Genomic DNA, 24331 nt, shown 5'->3' with positions numbered 1-24331 from the left:
TGACTTTGGCCAAGAAGAAGAAGGGTGTAGGATGTTTAGACCTACCATGGACTGCATGTCACAGAAATTGTAGCGTGATACTGGATGAACAGAGAAACACTGGAGGAAATATGCAAACTCTGTTGCCTCACCTGCGGCCTTAGGGAAATCATGGAGAACTCATCCCTGTGGAAACAATGGTATGTGTATCTTTACTTATATTAGCTACAGGCACTTCCAGAGACCCACGGGGGTATATAAGGGGGTATCTCAGATCTCACCTTCTAGAATGTTACATCAATTTCTAAATGCAATGCTACAACATGCAAGGGAGAATGTCTGTTTCCCATGCACCCCAGAAGAAAAGCAACAACTGTGCAAGAATTTTATGGAATAGAACACTTCCCTAAAATTTTAGGGGCCGTGATTGTACACACATAGAAATAAAAGCCCTACCAGGTGAACAGAAAAGGAATTGCATTAACAGGAAAGGATACCATTCTATAAACTGTCAGGTTGCCTGTAATTCCCAAGGGATCATCTGCAATGTTTGCTCAGGTAACCCAGGCAGTTTTCATGACTCACACATATGACACATCTGTGAGCTATACACAAGTTTTGCTAGAGGTGACTTTCCACAAGGGCATCTAGTGAGGGTTGCAGGTTATGCACTGAAACCATGGCTCATGACACACATGAGAAACCCACACAACCTCACTGAGCATGGATACAGTGATGCCCATGCTCAAACTAGAGATGTAATAGAATGTGTACTCTGCTTGCTGAAATCAACATTCTGGTGTCTAGAGACATCAGGAGGTGCCCTGCAGTGTGACTTAGCAAACTCTGTGAAATACTCACAGTCTGTTTCATGCTTCACAATATCATTCTCATGAAATTTTCCAAAGACATGCATCTGGAGCCTTTCTCCCCGGGCATCCACTGAAAATAGGCTCTGTCCTAGTCAGACTTTCCTAGTCAACAAATGTTAAATAAATAAATACACAAACAAATAAATAAATAAAATCTTCAACAAGGACAACTAAGGGCAGGACCACAGTTCCTAGTACTACAGGCAGGGCCAGCAGCTCTATCAGATACAGACGAGGAGTCTGAGGAAGACACACCACCCTCAGATGCTGCTGGCAGATGTAGGCATGCACATTATTCCATGGCTCTGGCTAATAGGCAAAGGATAGCATTCAGACACTGACTACCTAAGTGAAAACCTAAAAGTCTAAGGATATACTAATATTAAAACTGATACCTGCAAAACTGTAAAACCTTTACTGAACTATGTAATGGATGTGTTGTCTTGTCTTAACATTACACAGAGACAACCCCCAAGGGCACATCTTGTATCTACAGTATTAACAAGGCAAATTTGGGAGTTGTATAGAAAAAAAACAATACAGTTATATAACTACTTGGTAGCAGGACAACCAACATAACCATACATTTATGGGCAACTGAAGATGCCTGACTTCTGGCTGTTGTGATCATATTACTAGCCCTATGTCTTATTTTGAAATATATACATCCATGGCCTCTGACCATGTTGCTGTTATTGACCTCTGGCTGCCAGATATGGTCATGTGAGGACTTTTTGTCTCTGTATCTCTCTCTCTCTCACTAAAAGGTATTATTCATGTTGATGAAGTGCCTGAATAATCACATCACTCTCAGAGTCACTGTATGGTGGTTTACATGGTGAAGATGTCCTGGACAATATTGGCCTGTATGAGTGGAAACATAAAAAGAAAAACAAAATGCATAAGTAACCCAAAATTGATTGTTAACCAAAAAAAAAATCTATGAATGTATCCATCCATCATACACAGAATACATGAAAAAAATAAGGTGCTGTGTGAGTACACACAACTTAATACAGATCCCTTTAACTGACAAAGAAAGAAATTTATAAAAACATTGCTAAGTAGACAAACATCTCTGTAACTTTGTAGAAGTCTGCAGCATTAATGTACACCTTTAAAGGAAAAATGGGTAACAAGTTTGAGTGGTATCTATTTCTGTGGAGGGCAGCCAGGTATATATCATAGACTTAACACAATTCTATGTGCTAATAATTCAAAAAACCCATGACCTTGCTTGTAGGTTATCTAACAGTTTTCTGCACTAAGCAGTCAGCTTCCCAGAGTAAACTTCCCATTAAATGTCAGGTAGCATTATTTAAAAACATTTTAATGGTTAAGAAATAGCTGATATATACACGGCTATGCCAACAGCTAATATGAATAATGCAGACACTAAACAAATAGTTGTATTGTCAAATGCAATCTATCAGTAAGGTTAAATATATCAAGTTGTAAAAAAAAATCTGCAACATACCTTTGCAGCAAATCAGTTTTTAAAGTGGAAACAGTTTTAAAGCAAATAGCAGTTTCACACCCTCTGGATCCAAACAGTTCTTTCTCTGTTCTTGCACTACAAGTTATTTTCTGACACAATGACCTTTATTTAGTGCAGATTAAGCCCTCTCAGCACAGTAAATGTGCAAATGAAGTGTGATTACATTAGCATTCATGAATTCTGCAGCCTGCACTAAGTGCAGGACATGTAAACATGGTGTAAGGACATGATTGTATGCACATGCCCTAGCAGTGCAAGGATGAGCATTAAGATGTGTTACCTATTTAAGGATTACATTTGGGATTTATTAATCTGACTGCAGGAAAAATCAGGGTTTCACAGTCAGTCCTCTTTGATGCACCCATACTAGGTGTGTGAGGGAGAAAGGACATACAGGAGAGTCTGTGAGTATATTGACTAACTTAGGAGATCAACATTCCTAGCAATTCTGTAAACGCTTTATGACCACACCATGTGCCTCTGAGTAACTGTTGTCTGCATTTACGAAAAGGTACATTACACAATGAAACATACATCAACAGCAAGGCAAACCACATAATAGTCTTGTTAGAGAAGCATAGATAAGGGAATGAAGCTCACAAAATAAGGAAAAGAAAAGAGCTTCACTGTTACATTTTTTGTTTATATTTAAGAGGAAAGATTACCTGAACTGTTGCTAATATCACAGGCATCCACACACTTAACTGTTAATTACACAGGACAACTTACAGAACTTTGTTCTGTTGCACATGTAGTGCCAACTGATACTATGTCTCATCCACTGACACAGACAGTTATAGGCCCATCAGCCTAACAAGCCTGATCTGCAAGGCCATGGACTGCATTATAATGGACCTTATAAACAAGGACATTGACAACCTCCAAATGCCTGATCCCACACAATTTGATTTTGTCAAAGGGAGATCATGTCTGTTAAACTTGGTCACCTTCTTTGAAACAGTCAACCAAGCCATGGATGAAGGCAAGATAGTGCACACCACCTACCTTGACTTAGCCAAAGCCTTCAACACTATCCCCCACTTGGGCATAATAGATAAACTCTCCCAGCTAGGCATCAACCCATATGTTACCAGATGGGTAACTAACTGGCTCACTGATAGAACCCACTCAGTCAAAATAGGGGAAGCCACCTCTAGTAGTAGACCCATAACAAGTGGCATACCCCAAGGATTGGTCTTGGGGTCTCTACTGTTTGGGATATACTTTTCTGAGGTGCAAGCCAAAAACAGTGATCTGTGGCTGACCAAGTTTGCAGATGATTGCAAGCTGGGCACTGTCATAAATTTCTGTAGTGATGTGAACATCTTCCAAGATGGCCTTAAGCAAACTAATGACTAGTGCCAGATGCATGGCCTCAAACTGAATGCCAAGAAATGCATCATTATCCCCTTTGGGGGGAAATGGTGTCCCCACTAATTATCACATTAATAAGAATGTACTAAGCATGCAATCAGGTGTGAGGGACTTGGGCAACCAGGTTGATAGCAATCTGACTTTTTACAACCATGTTGCCACCGGAAGATGTATTTTTTTCCAAATGTCCTTGAATGAATAACATTGATCATATTGTTATTAGAGCATCTCTCCTGAGATGTTAAAGTTATTTATGTAATTTAAGAAATGCTAACTCATTAACACCCATGTGATGTGGAATGTCACACCTCTAGTAGCATACACATGTCGTTACTTTCCAAAGTGTTTTCTGAGAAATCCACTTAAAAACCATAATACAGGGAAATGTAAATGTTTAATGAACAATACAAGATATTACAATGCTACAAACAGAAATATTGCCAGCAAAAAGTTTTCTTTGCATTCAGTTTGGTCACAGTCTTCAGATCAATGCTATAATATTATGCATACAAATCCAGAATGATATTAATGTTTCACAAACAAATGATCATATCTTCAGAACTGCACAGCATAGATGTACTTTGTCAGTTTACTTTGGTTAGCTAGATATAAGCTTCCACATGACTGCAAAATGTTCCTTTCTGTATGTGTGTGCTTACTAAGATATTTACAGACATATGAAGAATTAGTTATTTCTGTATTTAATAATACAAATAACCATGAATGCCTCTCAAGATGTACAATGTTGAGCACAAATATCAACCAGTAGTACTCAATATTGTGTAAGATTTTCTCTATCATGTAATAGTTTGTAAATCACCCAGTTTTAGAAATATTAACTAAATATTGAAATATTTTGTAATCTTATAATTTCTATCCCCTAACTATAAATATCTCCAGTATAGTGTATTGCAATTGCACATTGCCAATGCACTTTTCTTTCTCCCAAATGGGCATTTCACTCTATGCTCCTCAATAACATGTAGATCTCTAAGTTATGAAAATATGAATGTCAGCATGAAAATGTATGTACTTAAAGGAAATCATTGATTAATTTCCCCACTGTAGAGCATCTGAGATTAACAGTCTTATTATCATTTTGTTAATTGCACCTTACACTAATTGAGGACTCACTTCATTAAGGAAATCATACCTAAAATGTTTGGTTGCAATAAGGAGCCATGGGTGTTAACTGGAAGAGTGCAAAAAGGCGTTTTAGGCTTCAATGAGTTAACTGACTGCTGTTCCTTTATCTTCAAAGACGATTTAATAGATATGTAAATTACTTTTTCTGTTCATCAGTATCTACATGTGGAAAATGTGTTCTTTTTGTCTTTAATGTTTGAGAAATGTTTTGTACTTGGTTTTCTTAAACATATTTTATAATTTATATAACTTTATCACTATCTTTACAATGCATCACATTAAAAAATAGGTACAATTTTCTGTTTTTGAACTTGTGCTATTTTTTTTATTTTTACAGAGCCACAGATGTCTTTGTGCATTACATGATCATAGGATCACAGGAATTACAAGGCAAGTAAGTCATGAGAACAATTGCTTCACCAAATGCACCTCCTATTTGTATGAAAGGCAAACCAGGCTAGGACTGGGATCCATTTTCAGATATCCTTCCAGTAGTCAAGGTTAGTCTTGAAGGATGCAAGGGTATCACTCTGTTTAACTTATAAAGCAGTTTATTACACAGATGGGGCAAATACTGGCTAATAAATATGTCCTTCTAGTGTGCTATGTTGATATATTAGTACAGATTTAAATCCTTAGATATGGTAATTAAAATACTACATGGACGTCCACCAAGAAAGCTTTTATTCCCCTGATTCTATGACAACATGATATAGTGTTAGTGGAACAGTTTTCATTATATTTTCCCACTTTTGCTGTTTACTTGCTATCTACTCATTTGATTTGTTACACTATAGCACAGTAACACTTCATGAAAATGACCACAATCCTCAAACTTGAAAAATTAGTAGTCATTCTCTGTGTTATCTATATTGTCAGGATTTCTACAATGTGTTATTAGACTGTTGCATTTTTTTTTACAGGGAAATAGTGTTTCATTTTTATCAATGGATTAGAGGTATATTGTTACCATATATTCTATACTTTATTTATTTTTTATCCTATATGTCCTACCAGCTTACCCCTGCCTTGTAACTGAAGCACACATCACACAAACTCGATAAGACCACAAATGAAGGGAACCAAGTCCTCGATCTACATCAGTAGTATTTATTTAGCGCTTTCATTTCAATAAGTGGAAAATTCTTCAGAATACATAGAGACAATTACCCAACAGTCTTTTATACACCCTTCTTAATTGTCAAGTGCTTAAAAAAACACCTTCTTAAAGGTATATACAATAAACATAATTGGTGGGAAATGAGTACCATTACATACTACTCAAGGGACTATGCTACCAAATTCCTCGAACAATGCCATTATGCAAAGCTAATGCTAATGCAGTTTCCTCAGAAGTGGTACTCTTAATGTTCTTCATATGGATCATTGCTGCAGTAGCCTTAGCTATATGGGTTATATCCTAACATGGATATTAACAGCTGGTCAGCTTTCAAAGCTTCATGGCACCTTCCATGCACCCAAACTGTTAGCTCAAGCTGCGCTGATAAAAAAGACAGGTTTGGATACCAAGCCCTTTGGATCTCTCTTTCCATTGAATATAGTGTTCCTCTGTGGGCTTTTAAAGATCATTGGTCAGCTTGCGCTGTTCCTTGCTGGACCAATAATTTCCCTTTGGGCAGAAACCTTCCACATTGAAAAAAAAGTTCTCTTATATTACTTTTCTGTTTAGGAAATTTATTTTTAAGCTAAGAGTTTCTGTTTTAATGGACTGTCACAAGACCTAATTGTACTTTTAAATTGAAATGCACTTTTATCCTGGCAGTTTTAAAGTTGTTTAAAGTAATTCAAAAACATTTTTTCCTGTTGAGAAATTGTGCTTGTTTTACTTTTTGGGGCTGTCAGAGTATTTTAGGGTCTTTTTATTGTGGTTTTGTGTGAAAACAGTACTTTTAAAGGCTTACGTTTTAGAGGCTTTTGTTACTTGTTTTCCCACAGTCAGTTCTTCTTCCAGCCACAAAAAGGAAAAGCTAAACAAACAGCCTTTGCCATGACAGCAGGCTCAAAATTTGCCTCAGACCAGGTGGGTCACTCTGCTGTGACCATATCCTGTTCCTCAGATCACTGATCTTTTACCCCATTTACCTCAGGTTTAGCACCTAAAGCCTTTATGAAGCATGGGGTAGCCACATCCTCTATAGTTGTCAGAGTCCCTTTAGTGGGCAAGGGAGAGCCACTGTTGTCATTCCTGGGAGAGAGAGAAAACAGGTAAGACTTCCATGTTTAGTCAGAAAATTGTGCCCATCCTTGGAAAGCTGCTACTGCTGCTGCTGATGAAATTATTAACATTGCTGGCCTCATTTTTCCAGCCAAAAAGAAACAGAAAACTAAACATACATCTACTCCTCCTCAAATTTCCTTACACAGGAATAGTTTACTGGGTCTGGCTCAGGGATTAATTCAGGCTATTGTCCTTATTATAATGTGGTTTCTGGTAAAAGAAATAGGGATTCCTCTTTTCTTGAAGAGATTCACAATTCTGAATCTGGACAGAAAGCTGAAGGGACAGATACCGAGTTTTCTCCTCAGTTTTCTGACTCAGACTGAGAGGAGAGCTCCTTTTCTGATTCTCCCTGTGGGAGTATCTCTTCCTCTGAGAATATTTCCAGAATCTGACAGTGTTTTCAGTGGGAAAACAATGAGGTTTCTCACTCCCTCAATAAATACTTTGAGCTATTGCAGAAGGAAATTCCAGAACCTTCACTCATTCCTTTAGTTCTGTCACATTTGGAGGATGTGTAGGTCTCTGCTGGCAATTTTCCTGATAGTCAACCTGCTGCAAAAGGCAGAATATATAAAATTCCTCAGTATTTAATTTTTTATACCATTTTTTCCCAAACCTGACCCAGCAGATTTATCTTTAATTAATCCTACTGCATCTAATGACTTCGTTAATTCCAATCTTACTCTTTTTGACAAGGACAGAAAGATTATTGATAAGTATGGAGAAAAAAGTGTAAGCTTTGGCAACTTTGATTTTTGGAATTCTGAATTGTACGTTAACGTTTATTCTGACTCGTGAAAGCATGAGAAATATTGTGTCTGCAGTTTCTTCTTGTGAGGAAAAGTCTGCTTTATATAATTTAGTTGCAACCATTTTATAAGTCACAGCTCATTATTTACAGTGTGTGTGTGTGTGTGTGTGTGTGTGTGTGTGTGTGTGTGTGTGTGTGTGTGTGTGTGTGTTTTGAGGAGGTTTGCCTGGCTGTGTTCTCAGAACCTCCCAGAAGATGTGAACATGAGATTTTAAATTCTCCTTTGGATAGAGATTTTGGTTTTGTTTCCTCTATTGTAAAGATCATTAAAAAGTGTGATGAAAGGGTTAAGCTGATGCAGGGAATTCCTATGATTTTTTAGCACTCCTTTTCCAAATTTTCTAAGGGATTCTTTAACTCCTTCATTCAGTTGTGGCAAAAAAAAAACAAAAAAAAACAAAAAAACAAAAAAAAAAACAAAGCAAAATAATCTCAACAAAATTTGGGTTAATAGATGTTTAAGAAGAAATGTCTGGGGGTTCTAAAACAAATTCAGGAGCACCACAAAATCAAAGATAGGCCAAGAAGTTAGAATGATCATTTACGGAGAAAAGTCTAAATCTCCACTTTTCTCTTTGGCAACAGATGATCTCAGCAAATGGATTCTGAAGATCATTCCTTATAATTACAGATGACAGTGGGAGGGAATCCCTCCTTTCAAGGGGGTGATTCATCATCTGCTAGACAGAACTCCTTTATTTCCCCTTGTCCTTCATTGCATGCTGCCCTGGGAGTGATAGAACCATTTCCTCCTTCCCAGTTCAGGAAAGATTTTTATTCAAGGTTTTAGTAGCAAAGAAAGAAAATGCTTGGAGACAACTTTTGGATCTTTCTTTCCTAAACCTGTTTGTGATAGTGTCCAAATTCAAAATGCTATAACTTCACAACCTACTTCTTCTTCCTCATTTAAATTTTCTGGTAACACAAGATTTAAAAGATGTTGATCATCACATTCCTGTTCATCTAGACTTCATGCATTTCTTAAGGTTTTCAGTGTATGGATAACATTATCACTTCTCGTCTTCACCCTTTGGACTAACCACTGAACCAAGAGTGGTTGCAAAATGTCTAGCTCCAGTTATAGCACGTTGCAGGCTAAAGGGTATCCACATTTTTCCATATTTACATGACTTGCTTATCTTTGCAGAGTCTTTTGCAAAGTGTCAGGGATCTCTCACTTGGGTGGGAGATCTCTTATGCAAGCAGAAATTCCAAGAAAACATTCAAAAGCCTTTTTTGACTCCTTCCCACAAGATTGTGTTCCTGGAGTCTCAGCTAGACATGTGAGTACAAAGAGCTTTTTTCCATAGAAAAAGCAGACTGATATCTATATCTATTTCTAAGGTTTTTCACTTAGACTTTGGTCACTACGAGGGAATACCTCAAGTATTTGGGTCTTATGGCATCTATGATTCTCATAATACCCCTGTTAAGACTATACATGATGAAGATACAATGGTATCTGAAGTTTTGGTCCCAGCACCAACATCCTTTGTCTTTAGAAGTGAAATAATGTGGTGGAGGCAGCAAATATTCCTAAATCCAGGTCTCCACTTCTACCACCTTCCTCCAAAGCAGTCAGTCCTCATAGATGCCACTGTCTTTGCTTGGGGATCATTTTCAGGAGGGATAAAAGTGCTAGGTGTGTGAGACACCAAGAAGAGATGCAAGCACTTAAATATAAAGGAGATGCTTACCCTGAACAGGGACTTGACTCTCTGAATCATCTTTGGTTCTCCAGCACCTCTTCAAGTTGTTACAGACAATAACACAGTCGAGTGATACATCAACAAACAATGAGAAACAAGGTCATACCCTTCTGCAGCCTAGCCAACTGGGTTCCTATCAGTTCTTCGAAATGTCAGCAGTTCGAACACCATATGTTCGAACTGTGACATTCGAAAACTGATTATCGCGAATCTGCGGAACACCGAATTCTTTCCCATGGAAAGAATTCAGTGGGTTGTTTCTGTGGCTTTGCTATAGTCAGCGCTGTGGTGGAAAGTTACGGGTCAGGTTCAGGTAAGTGTGCGATTGTGTGTAGGTTAGGGTTAGGGCACGTGTTAGGTGAGTTAGGGTTGGGGCATGGGTGAGGTGGGTGTGTGATAGTGACAGACTTTAGGGTTAGGGCGGGACAGGTGAGTTAGGGTTACGGCATGGGTGGTGGGTGTGTGATAGTGACAGACTTTAGGGTTAGGGCGGGATAGGTGAGTTAGGGTTAGGGTGCGGGTCAGGTGAGTGTGCAATAGTGATGGACCTTAGGGTTAGGGTTTGGGTTAAGGTAAGTGGATAGATAGTAGTGTATGTACAGTTTAGTGTAGGGTTAGATGTAGGATTTTAAGGGTATGTGTATGGATTGCTGGTTTTTATTGGTGTGCTTGTGCTGTGTGTGTGTTTCTTGGCACAGCGAAACAAAATCTTTGTGCTAAGACTTCGATGTTTTTGCCCTTTGAGCTTAGAAGTTTGAACATATGGTGTTCGAACTGCAACCATTTCGTTGAAGTGATATAGACCCTAGCCAACTTAATTGGGGTATAGCTTCACAGCACAATCTTACTCTACAGGCATCCTACATTCTGTCAGAACAAAGTTGTTGAGCACACATGCTGAGCAGGACATAGACAGGCCCTGAAAATAGAAATTAGAGTGGGGGTCTTCCAAGATTTGATCCATCTGAGGAGAATTCCTCAAGTATACCTATTTGTCTCTTCTCTGGACAATCAGCTGGCAAGATTCTATTCCAGGACTTCATGCAAGAAGGCCATTCCCTTTCCTTGGACAGGAATGTTCCTGTATGCTTTTCCACCATTTCCACCAATATCCAGGTTACTCCTGAAGATTCAGAAGGAATCCCCCAAGAACAATGTGGTGAATCCCTTCTGACCCAGGCAACAGTGGTTCTTCCCTCTTTTGGAAATGGCCAGGGGAAATTACCACAACTATCCCCATAGAATGGATCTACTCACAGAAGATCAGGGATGTTTGATATACTCCAACCCCAGTAAACATCAGCTGACTGCTTGGATGATAGGGTCTTAATTCACTTTTGGTACCTGTTTACTGAGGACGAGCAGCAGGTACTACTGGAGACAAGAAAGCTTGCAACTAGAAAATCATATGTTAGCAAATGGAAAAGATTTTCTAGTTGGTGCCAACAACATAACCAGCACCCATTCAGGACTAGTGCTTCCCCTGGTTTTAAAATATTTATGTGAATTACTATATAATCAACTTTCTTTCTCCTCCAGCAAGGCTTATCTATTGGTCATTTAATGTGTATGGCTGTATGTTCTCCTCTTTCAAGGTATCCTCATGTTAAAATATTTTTAAATGGGCTTTGCATAAGAGGCCTTCAAGAACAGTAGCATACCAAGGGCAGGGCAAATGGGTCAACTGCCCAGTGTTGGGAGGGCTGACTAATGGTTTGGTTCATGGAAGGTGCCTATCTGGCTGTTATATCCTTGGTAGGATATAACCCATTAGTTAAAGCTACTGCATCAGTGATCATTCAAACATCTATTGTTACTGCAAGTTTACTTACACAACTGTATTTTCTGTGGAATGTATATCATTAAGGAGACACTTCTGACCTGCCTTTCCCTTTACGACAAGGGTGCTCCATCTGTCATGTTACTACATTAAAGTCAAAAAGTTGAAGACTGTGGTCTATGATTTTGGTTTTCATTTGACTTGAACATTTAACTTCTATATCAGCCAATTACGGATGCTCAAAAGTGAGCTAAAAAAAGATCAATGTAAAAAGAATGAATACTCAAAAATTAAAAAAACAAAAAAAACAATGAAAAACAGTGTTTTACACCCCCCCATGTAGGGACTGCAACCCCCAAACTCCCTGCTAATTATTTATACCAACTCTGAGACTGCACTACAGAAGGGAAATTTAAATCTCCAGACCCTGCTGAAGCATGATATCATAAAAGAACTGCCAGTAGGCAGAAAAAAAGTGTTTGCTGTGTGTGTGTGTGTGTGTGTGTGTGTGTGTGTGTGTGTGTGTGTGTGTGTGTGTGTGTGTGTGTCTATCTATGTACCTAGGCCATGCCTATATAATACATTTGATTGCTTTACATTTTAACATCTACATATTTCAAACCATACCTTACAAAGTTTTTCATTTTTTTCAGGACTTTTTTTCTGGTAGGTAAACATGTTCACATATTTGTTTAGTTTACCTAAATAGGTCTCCAAACATCCTACATCACAGAACAAGATCAGATGATCTGTTGGCATTTCAGAAGGAAACCACTGGTGATTTAACCATAGGATTATTTTTACTTTTTTTTAGGATCTTTTGTGCATAGCTAGTCAGCTTTGCTGCCAACCACTTCACCAAGTGCCATATGTAATATAACTCACATTATAGACTTACTTAGGATTTAGAAAATTGATCACTGCTCATCATAATTGCCTATAATGAGACAGACTTTAATCCCTCTAAAGCCCTTCAGTGATATTTCAGAATGAAGTTTTTTTTTCTTTCTTTCTTTGTTTTATCCCCATATATTCATTCCTTAAGGGCAAGATTTGCATGTATATGGTCAATTAATCTTTCTGAATATTCAATGTTTGTTTCTAAGGCAGTAGCTGTACTGTATCCATCAGAAAGTGTGGATTCTGCTCATCTCTGGATTATTTATTCTTAAATTTAAGGGCTAAAAACTTCAAAGAATGTATGCCTAAACTTCTAAACATCCTTGTGAATAAATAGCCTAGTAAGTACCTATGAAGTTATGAACCTAGCCAAATTGTTAATCATGATGTGTATAATCTGCATATTCATTTTTATAGCTCATTCATTATTTCCTGTGAACTAGCAAGTGACAGACTCCAAGCAAATTGTCAGGTGTAGATTCTTATTTGGCTGAAATATATGGTTCTTTATGACAAGCAAAACATTTTGTAATGCTTAACTTTAAAGTCCATTTATCTACACCTTAGATGGATGCCCTTATTACTTATGACTAAGTAAACTCCAGCCCTACAAGGCCTAGTAAAATCATTCCAGTCTTACTTACCAAATACTGTAATAATTGAAACCAAACCAATCGAAAAAATAAAATATAAAAAGTCCTGGACACCACGTAGGTTTAAAAATACTTTATAATTTTCACGAAACACAGAGGATGAGCGCTTTCGTCTAATGACTAGACTTCATCAGATAAAAGCACTGGTACAAATTACAACTTTTATACACAAATTCTAATTAAGTTAATTACACTCAATCAATATTTAAAGGAACATGTTTAGAAACCTAATACTACCCTATGTGGGTAAAACTTATGTTACTGAGAAAGACTTAGTCATATTTTTCTTATGTGCATTTCTACACAATTTGTACCAGTGCTTTTATCTGATGAAGTCCAGTCTTACTTAACCAGCTCATGGAAGTGTACCTGTTCAGACCCAGGATAACCCCCCACTAGATCAAATATTTTACTGTAACCCAGATACCTCATGGAGGCTGTTGCACATATTCTGTATATATGCACAGATATTGGTTTTGTCTATTTGTCAAGGGTTTCACTCAATATTACAATTATTCCTTAAGAGAGATAATGTTTTTTTCCCTTATAACTAATTTCTCCTCAAATTTCTATGGATAATTTCTTATGTATGTTTTGCATGTATATTTTTAAGTATATCTGTATGTGTATATGTGTAAATTACTGTATTGCTAATCTTGGACTGTTTGATGCTTTTCTCTATGAATAATTTCCTATGCATATTTTGTATTGCATATTTTTTAAATAGCAAACCAAAATAAACCAACATATCCAACACTACCAGTAGTTAAGATAATAATGAAAAATGAACTGGAAGCAGCGGTAGTGCAAGAAACAAATTTCACCTTTATTCCAAATATAAAAGTTCAGGTTTAGCGCTTTTGTCTTACTGTAGATAAGACATCATCAGAACCTTTGTGTTTTGTTTTAAAACCAGTTAAATAGTAAAATATACATCACATCATTAAAGACACACCTTCAAGAATCATTGTTTTGTGTTCTGGTCTAAAAATTAAAAAACACATACTACACTAAAACTTTAATAAATACTTAAATTAACAATTTCATATAATTTACCCTGCTTTTTATCTACATACACCACCTACATTATGAAAACGTTAAAAAATGAAATAATACAATGAAATAATGTAATAATATTCTATTGTGGAAAAATTTTCCTCAATCTATTTCTCAGTTCACTAACAATGGAAATGCTCTCATTTAATCTGGGGGGGGGGGGGTTGTGGCATCCATCCTTAATTGCCATAACATTTCCAAATGATCAATCCCCTGGATATACATGGGTGGACAACTGTTCCACTACGAAAATTTTTACAAATCATCAAGTGTCTTGCTAATGCACTTTTGTTGTCACCTTTAGAAATACTATAAACATGTTGACATATTCTTTTGTTAACTGCACTGTTGGTTTTCCCAATATAAAATGCCTCACAGGTATCACATACTGCAAAATAGATAATTTTATCTGAGAAACAATTACATTTCACATCTTTTGAATAAAATCAATGCATTAAGGGACAAAAAAACAAATAAATTGATATGAGATGATCGAGACTATACTAATAAAACAGTATATCCAAAACCATATTCCCCATATATTAAAAATAAAAATGTTAATGAAGGGACACATAATAGGGGGAACAATGTACAACAACAAACAGCAGCCCCTTTAGACAACGGAGGACTGAGGCAATCGGAAAGGATAGCTAATCAACAGAACAGGACAATGATGAACAACAATTTTGTGCATTCGAGGAGAGGGTCTACGGGCTTTGCCCAATACAGACAACAGAACAACAGAAATTATCAGAGATAGAGATGATGACACACACCACACATGAAGGGACAACAGGTATGGTGAATATTACGGAATTTAAACAGTTTAAAATATATCATTTTACTGAACTAAACATTGAACCAATACATCATAAACTATTCTTGAAGGGTTTTAATTTTATACCCCCGAGTAGAGATAATGTGGAGCACACACTTGTTGATTTAAAGTTGTTTACTCGACAATTAAACCTGGATTTACTGTTCGGTGGAAATGAAAACACTACAACAAATAATGGAGGGGTATTAAAATTTAAAAGTGTTATTAACCCGCCCCTTAACCCTGTTGTCCAGACATTTGAACGAGTGTGTGAAAGGGAGATCTGAAACACATTACAAAGAGATTTTACAATCTCTCCCACCAAGAAAAATCTGTATCAGCTGCAATTACAAATGACAAAGAAGTTAGATGTATGCGACCAGATAAAGGTGGGGGTCTAATCATCATGTATAACCTGGACTACCAAGGCCGAATGTTAAAACTGTTGAGTGATACCAGTGTATATACCAGTGTGCCCCTTAATGAAATAAACATTGCCTTCAGGGTGATAAAAGTGGCCTTGGATGAGCTCTTGTTATTTGACAACATTTCCATGGATTTATACAACTTTCTAATGGTGAAAGAACCCATAATCTCCAGAATTTTTGGTATACCTAAATTACATTCTGACAGGTGTGATTCACCCCTATGAGCAGTGGTTACATCAGCAGGCTCCATCACAGAGCCTTTAGCTAAATATATATAGATGTAACATTGAAGAACATCTATCATCCTTTCCATCACATTGTACAAGACTCATGGGACTTCCTATATAAATTGAGGAATATAGACAGCACAGATTGTTTATCACATGTGACATCAAAAATCTTTTTTCCGTTATTCCTCATGAAACTGGTTTGAATTGGTTTAACGACATTAATAAAAGATTTTGGGGGGTGTCCGAAAATGATTAGCTGTTAATCCAAGTGTTTATGGATATTGTATTGAGTAACAATTTTCTGGTGTTCTGTGAAGAATTCTACAAACAAAGTTCAGGGGGTTGCAATGGGGGAAATATGTGCCCCATTATTTGCCAGTGGGGTATTACTCAAATGGGAGATGGATATTGTGTTTATGTTACCCCTGTTCAAGCTTTATAAGGCATATTTCAGATATTTGGATGACCTCATTATTATCTGGTAGGGTAATATAGATGAATTTAATAATTTTTAAAGCAGTTAGAAACTAGTACTGATGTTTTACACTTTACACATGGTTTTGACTCTGTAGGTATTAATTATTTGGATATAAATGTTTCTCGGTCAAATACAGATAATCTCTCAACAAGAGTGTACAGGAAGCCCACTCACTGCAATACCTTTTTATTTTTTTCGAGTTGTCAACCTTACCACCAAAAAAGGGGCATTGTGAAAAGTCAATTTATTCGAGCATCTAGGCTTATATCTGATGATGAAGAATGTACAGATGAGTTTCTCGTGTTAAAAAATATGTTTTTAGAGCGGGATTATCCCAGGCAGCTACTTGATGAAATGGAAGAGTTAGTATTAAGAGAAAGAAAGGGTATTTATGGCCCTATTATAAAATATGTTAGGAACAAAACTAAGCATGAAATAGGGAACACACACAACATTTTGTATGAGTCCACAAATATGGTCTTACACTATTAAGTGGATGCAAAAAGCATTGAGAACATTATTGTTAAAAACTGGCATATATTGAGCTGTGAAGAGAGCATGAAAAAGTTGGGTAGTCATACTCCAAAATTTATTTATAAAAAGAAAAATAATATGAAAAACATCTTAGAAAGACCCCTCAGTCATGACCACAACACATTTCCAATTACTAGGAGTTGTGGTAGATGCAACCAGTGCAACTTCATTAACACTAATTATAATGGGTACCTCAGAGAAAATATTCAAAGACACACAAAAGATGGGAAATTTGTTTCTCAGATAAAATTATCTATTTTGCAGTATGTAATACCTGTGAGGCATTTTATATTGGGAAAACTAACAATGCTCTTAACAAAAGAATATATCAACGTGTTTATAGTATTTCTAAAGGTGACAACAAAAGTGCATTAGCAAGACACTTGATGATTTATAAAAATTTTTAAAAAAATTACATTTTTTGTAGTGGAACAGTTGTCCACCCATGTATATCCAGGGGATTGGAAGAACAAATTATATCATTTGGAAATGTTATGGCAGTTAAGGATGGATGCCACAACCCCCCTGGATTAAATGAGAGCATTTCCATTGTTAGTGAATGGAGAAATAGATCGAGGAAAATTTAGCCACAATAGAATATTATTACATTATTTCATTGTATTATTTCATGTTTTCAGTTTTCATAATGTAGGTGGTTTATGTTGATAAAAAGCAGGGTAATTTATATGAAATTGTTAACTTAAATATTTATTTAAGTATTAGTGTAGTATGTGTTTTTTAATTTTTAGACCGAAACACAAAACAGTGATTCTTGAGGGTATGTCCTTAATGTTGTGACATATATTTTACTATTTAACTGTTTTTAAAAGAAAAAAACAAAAGTTCTGATGATGTCTTTTCTACAATAAGACGAAAGTGCTAAACCTGAACTTTTATATTTGGAATAAAGGTGAAATTTGTTTCTTGCACTAGAGCTGCTTCCAGTCCAATTTTCATATATTTTTAATACATTTCTATGCGTATGTCTCTGTATTGTTAATCGTGTACTGTATGGAGTTTTTCTCCCTGGGCCTCCACTGAAAATGGGCAACTTGCCCAGTCGGACTCTCCCAGTAAACAAATGTAAAATAAATAAACGTTTAAGTCAATGACAAAGAGAAATAAACTCAGCAATAATGGTACTCATAAGACTCCACAAATTAATATACATTAATTATGCTTGCTACCATAACTGGAAAGCCATGGTTAATGTTATTCAATATCTTTTCTCTGAGTTTATTTATCATAAAAATTGGAATTGCACCAAATTTAATAGTAGATATCCATAATTTACAAAGTAGAGCTTACTTATTTTACCTTTGTACCTTTTATACATCATAAAATACATAGCTTACTTTATTTTATTGCTTGAACACACCTTTGGTTTCCAGCATGAACTTGGCAATGGTTACTGTGCAATGTGTTTCTAGTTAAATTAAAGGTTAGTCAAGGCAAATGCCTGTTGTTTGCATTTTGCCTTATTTGATACCTAAAAGCTACATCAGTAAAGATAGCTCATGCATTCCAATTCCACACGCAACCCTTTATGAAATCATGGTATTTCTAGGAAAATATGCAGCCTGTTGTATAAATGGTGTTTTATTTGACGACATGTCCAGATCAGAGCATTCAACCAAGAGAGATTCCTTTTCTGATGTTAAGCATCCTATGACTATTTAATACGTGTATATATTCCTGATGCATATCTTGCAAAACAAATTGATTAGTATGAAATGCAATGTTTCTGAATGAAACTCATGGGTCATAAGGAAGCAGCAACAAATATTTTATTCTTAGACTGACTGCAACCTACTAAACATCACATCTTTTACTGTGAAGTTACTAAATGTCATATATTTTATCTTCACCAAGACTATTCCAAATTCTAAAAATATTAATTCATTTTAAAGTTTATGACTGAATAAATGCATTGGTCCAGGGACCCGATTCAGCTGTTACTTAGGCCAGGGGCAATTAATAGCCCATTACAAGCAAACAGTAAACATTTAACTATGAGATTAAATAAAGTCCAAAGTATACATGTTTGACAACTGTAAAATAGAATAGCAGTGTCTAAAACACTTTTACAAGTTGACCCGAGTAACATGGTAGAATACTATAGCAATAACCCATGCCTGGGTGTGGGTAATGCTGGATTTACCCACGGACTGGCGTGGTTTGGTCCTGAGGGCGAAGCCCGAGGGACCAAACAATGATAACCGTGGGTAAATCCAGCATTACCCACACCCAGAAGTGGGTTATTGCTATTATACAATGGCATTATTTAAGAAAAGAAATAATTACTTTTCTTAAATAATGACATTGTATAATGCCTCTTTGCTGCCATTCCGCAGCTGTCTGGTATTCCGCGGCAGTTCTGATGTACTGCGCATGCCTACGCAGTACATCAGAGCTGTGGGCAAAAGCAAGAGAATGCAAGATCTCCGTTGCTTTTTACTGTTTTGCTATGTTAAACTCATTTAACATAGCGAGACAGCTTTAAAATAAGCAACGGAGATCTCCGCTGTTATTTTAAAGCTGTCTCGCTATGTTAAACTCATTTAACATAGCGAGACAGGTTTAAAAAAAAAGCAACAGAGATCGCAAGATCTCCGTTGCTTTTTACACACTGTGTCGCTATGTTAAAGGAGTTTAACATAGCGAGACAGCTTTAAAAAAAGCAACGGAGATCTGCGTTGCTTTTTTTAAACCTGTGTCGCTATGTTAAACTCTTTTAACATAGCGAGACAGTGTTTTATACTAACAGAAAAAGTCCGGGTGACCGGACCTTTTTCCATTAGTATATTGAGGGATTTACAACGGGCACGCTGGTTGGGCTGGCCAATCAGCGTGCACGTTTTAGAGGAGGCATTGTATAATAGCAAACATTTAATACTGGAAATTTAATACTGACATTCTATAAAGCAGAAATACTAGTTCTACTAATGTGATCTTTGTAAAGGGTTAAATAAAATTAATATGTGGAATACTTGAATGTATTTATTTAACATTTGTTAACCAGGTAGGTGGGCAGGTCTGAGGACCTTTTTCAGTCACAAACTGAGCCACACAGGGAAACACAATTACATAAAACTGAAACATATAAAAAGGATTAATATAAGTAACATACAAAGATTTGGTTGAATCAAAATAAAATTGGAGTTTAAAAGTATATTGTATTATTTACAATATATACACAGCTTATAAGAGACACAGAAACTTATATGAATGTGTACAACATGAAAGTTAATAAAGCAGATAGGATCTAGGAAAGTCAATATCTACTACACAACTAATCATAACCTACAGTGTTTTGATGTGGAGAGGTATTACTAAAGGCTAAAGTGCTTGCTAATGGTCAGTATGTTTAAAATTGTAAGGAATAAGGTTTGTAGTGAGAGATAAGATATTTGGCTAATATGATACTTACTAGTTGAACATGTTAGAGTAAATGTATGCAAATATGGGTAATAAGTAAAGCTAATATATTCTATAAGTTCTTGAACTCATTGCTCTTGATAACCTTGAAGTGAAAAGAGAGATAATCTAAGATCTTTTGTAGAGGAAATAAAGGTGGAACTGAAGAGGTGTTGGGAAGTAATGGTTTGGTTTTGGTAGGAGAGTGGGATATACCAGATACAATTTCAAAAAGAAAAAAGAGAATCAGGTAGGTTACATCTGCCAGGTGCAATGTTTTTAATTGCTTTCCCATTTCTTTTTTTTATAAGAAATGTGGTTTGTAGTTTTCCACAGTGATCTGCTTTGGCTTGGTTTACAACCAGTTTAGTATTTCTTTTCAGAGAGAACTGGATTACATGTCTGACAGCATTAGAAGTCATTTATCAGTTGATGCCACCCTATGCCCCTGTTCTTGTTAAGGTCTCTAATATTGTCGGAGATTCAAGGATTGGAAGCAACCAGTTTTAGGGTTGCCACCTTTTCAAATACCCAAAGTGGGACATTTTATGTAGAAATGTCAGATTTTGAAGGACAAAATATATAACTTCACCTTTTTGCCAAAATAAAAGTTTATTCCTGTAGCATTTGAGTTGCTTATGCTATTTCATATATAATATGTAGTATGCATATATAAAAAATAACTGTGTTATGTGTTAAAGAAAAAAAAAAAAAAAAATTTTTTTGTCCTAAAAAATCAGGACACATTTTATTTTTTTTTTTTTTTTGACACACACAACTGTCTAAAGAGTGTCTGTCCTGGTGGTGGTGGTGGTAACCCTAACCAGTTTTCTAAGTTTCTTCACAGGACAGAGACAATTGTAAGGGATAGAACAGCAGAGATAGAATCATAGATATTGTAAACGTAAGGGTGGAATTCAAGAAGCTCACCTTATGCTTGCAAAAACCGCTGTGGTGAAAATTAGTAGTTTCAATGATAATGGGAAATGTGATGCAGAGACATGTTAGCTGCATTGAGGAAAGGCCTCATTATCATTTAGTTTGCATTCTTTGAATTGTTATCCCTAATGCTAATCAGCACATTCCTGTGTTAATCATCCCTGGTGGCCCATGCATAGCATTGCTACAGGCACTCCCTCATCCATCCATTCTTCCATATACACATTGAAATACACACACACACGCACACACGCACACACGCACACACACACACACACACACACACACACACACACACACACACACACACACACACACACACAAGTACACACTGCCATATCCCTTACATGTCCCCGAGTTTCAGAATGTCCTTGATGTAGCCTCTTATTTTCACTGCCCCTCATAAATCGCAGATGATCACAGTTAGTCAATAATGCTAGACATTAGAGTTTCATTCTTCTTTTTGTTCAGAAACTGTAATGTGATAGTAGAGCTGATGCTCTATTAACTTGTCAAAGTAATATTTAAAACGTCTCCTTGGTGTCATCTAGTGTTCCTCTCGACTTTGTCCAAAGGTCCAGAGCATAGCCATTGACAAATATGGTAGTTTGTTACTTGTAAATCTATAAAAAGATTCAAATCCCATACCGTTAGTACAGAATCTAGCGTATTTACAAATCACAGCTCTATTTTTTTTATCTAACAGAGACTTTATGGTGACAGGTGTTGCAATGGGATGTTGTTCTTTTAATCAGGATATAAGACCTGCTACTCTATTAAGTCCTGTGTTGGTGCAAATGCCCAAAACTCCAATTTGTTAATGAATTGCTTTCTGTGTAGGGTTTGAATCATTGCTCTATCAATTTCTTTGTAAGCATGCAAGGATAATATTAAAGAGTGCCTATGGTTTCTAGTCCCCCTCTCCCCCCCGTACTGCAGGAGTTGCTCATCAGTCTAGGGGAATTTTGAGGAATGGCAGTCTCCCCACCCACACGCAGGCTTACTTGGGATAACCCATCCCTCTGCAGACACTCACACACAAACACATTGAGCAATTCTCTGGATCACTTGGCTGCATAAATGCCTTACCACAGGCATTTCTGGGGGAGAGCACATGGCTAATTAGCATAGGCTGTTCTTCTGGAATGCCTCATTAGCATGGAACTCAGCCGAGGAGACTGCCCACCACTGTGCTTCTATACACTGCATAGAAGCACTGCAAAGGGCCTGTCTCTGAATCAGAAAGGACTACCACCATTGGGAAAATGGTCATATTAAAGTTTACTTCTGATTGTAGCCATTTCTAAATCCCAGAGAAAGTCCAGTCAATGGTGCCAAGTTCTGAAAGTAGTTCAGCAGAACTGTCTCTTACTGTTGTGGATTGAATAATTTGGAATGAGATTTTCTTTTTTAAAGACCAAGACAATTATGTAGGACAATGTTTCTAGTATGGGCATGAAAAAAGGAAGTAAACAAGTAGTACTACTTGTAGTAAAAATGTAAAAAGGTAATTTAGTTTAAAATGTTCTATGTCACTGAAACACTACTCGTGGTTTTATTTGTTATTTAAATGCTACCTACATATTTGTTAAAAGGGTACTGCAAAGGTTTTATTAAACAAAAGTAAATCCTATGTAAACATATTATAACTTATTTTCAATTAGCAGATTCCTTCTTTCTCCAAAAATGTTGACATTGTGCATGTATTTTTTTAACTTTATTTATATATTTGGTTATTTACTTACTGAGTAGCAGAACAAAAAGCTACAAAGAAGAAATACACATAATAAACATACAAATATAAGAAGTATAACAATTTAAACTGGCACTGACCAAGAGTAGAAATCTATAAACAAGAAACTATTATTTATTTATGTATTTAATATTTATTAACCGTGAAATGACTAGGACTGAGTCTATTTTCAGTGGAGGCCTGGGGAGAAGCCCTCCAGAAGTGCACATTTTATATATATATATATATATATATATATATATATATATATATATATATATATATATATATATATATATATATATATATATAAAATGCAAAAATATAAATAATACCATCAAAGCCGGTTATTGTGTAAGAGGGTATGTGACAAATACACTGTTAAGAGGCTACTTAGTATGCAGTCAAACAGGTCAAACATAAACACACTAAACAAAGAAGACAGTGCTTAACTGACCAAAGTAAAATCATTTACAACTAAATATCTGCTAGTGCAGTAATGTAACAGAAAGTTTATTTTTCATTTAACATTTTTTACCGGGAAAGTCCAGCTTGGAACAAAGCCAATTTTCAGAGGAGGCATGGGCAGAAATGCTCCAGGCACATGTCTTTGTAACATGGGAGGAAACAGGAGCACCCGGAGGAAACACAGACAAATGCAAAGAGGACATGCATACTCCACACAGAAGGCACCCCAGTTGAGAATCAAACTGGAGAACCTCTTGCTGTGAGGCAACAATGTTAACCGTTGCATGATTGTACCATCCGTTTAACATAAAAAGGTGGAAGTCATTCAATTTACTGGATTACACTTTCTGTTTTCCTAAGGAAACCATGACTGTTACTGCCAGCTGCAGCTAGATGTTTTTATAGTATGAGCTATGCTTTAAAACACAGCTAATAGAAAGCCAGGCATTGGCAAAAAGAGAGCATTCTTGCTTTTGAGGTTGTCAGCACTGGTTTCTTTGGCTGCCAGGGTGCAAAATGGCTGACTGGAGAAAGGACTGAGAAGCTACACTGGGAGATTCTGCACTGTCCTGCATTCCTATGGTGGAAATCAGAGGGCTGTGCATCAAGCAAGCAGGCAAACAAGGTGATATTGGCAAACGATCACAAGGGGCCAATCAGAGTGAACAGGTCAGCGAGTATATCATTGCATATTCTGGTTTGGTGATGGTGCTACTGAGCGTTTAAGGTTGGATAATGACTAAAGTAAAAATGTCTTGTCCATGTGGGCATGTGCTAAAAACACACTATGAATCACTTGCTTTAAAAAGAGGGATATTTAGATATACTAGGCATACAATAGAAAATGATACATACAGCTAATGTGGAAGGGCATCCAAAAATAAGAAACAAATGCACAAATTAGTGCCCAATGAAATTTTGTTAGTACTCATTAATCTTTTTTTTTCCAAACACCTTTATTGAATTATCACTTGTGACATAGGCAAATTTACATTTGCATAAAAGTAATCGTACTATAATTAACATAACAAACTTTTTACTTCACATATATTGCTATTCTAATATAACCTAAGCAACATTACATAAATTATTAAATTCCTGCTTTTTAAAATAAGAAACATCTTTATTAAAACATCACTTACTACATAAGCAATGATACATTTACATAAAAGAAAATAAACCACACTGACAAAGCAAGCATGCAAACATTTTACATCACAAACCACAGTGACAGTGACACACTCCCAGTTGCAAACATTATACATCAC

This window comes from Protopterus annectens, chromosome 1.part1 (assembly GCF_019279795.1).
Source record: "Protopterus annectens isolate FY-2018-M chromosome 1.part1, PAN1.0, whole genome shotgun sequence".
NCBI lineage: Eukaryota > Metazoa > Chordata > Ceratodontiformes > Protopteridae > Protopterus > Protopterus annectens.
The sequence above is the reverse complement of the archived record's forward strand: the minus strand, read 5'-3'. Positions refer to the sequence as shown.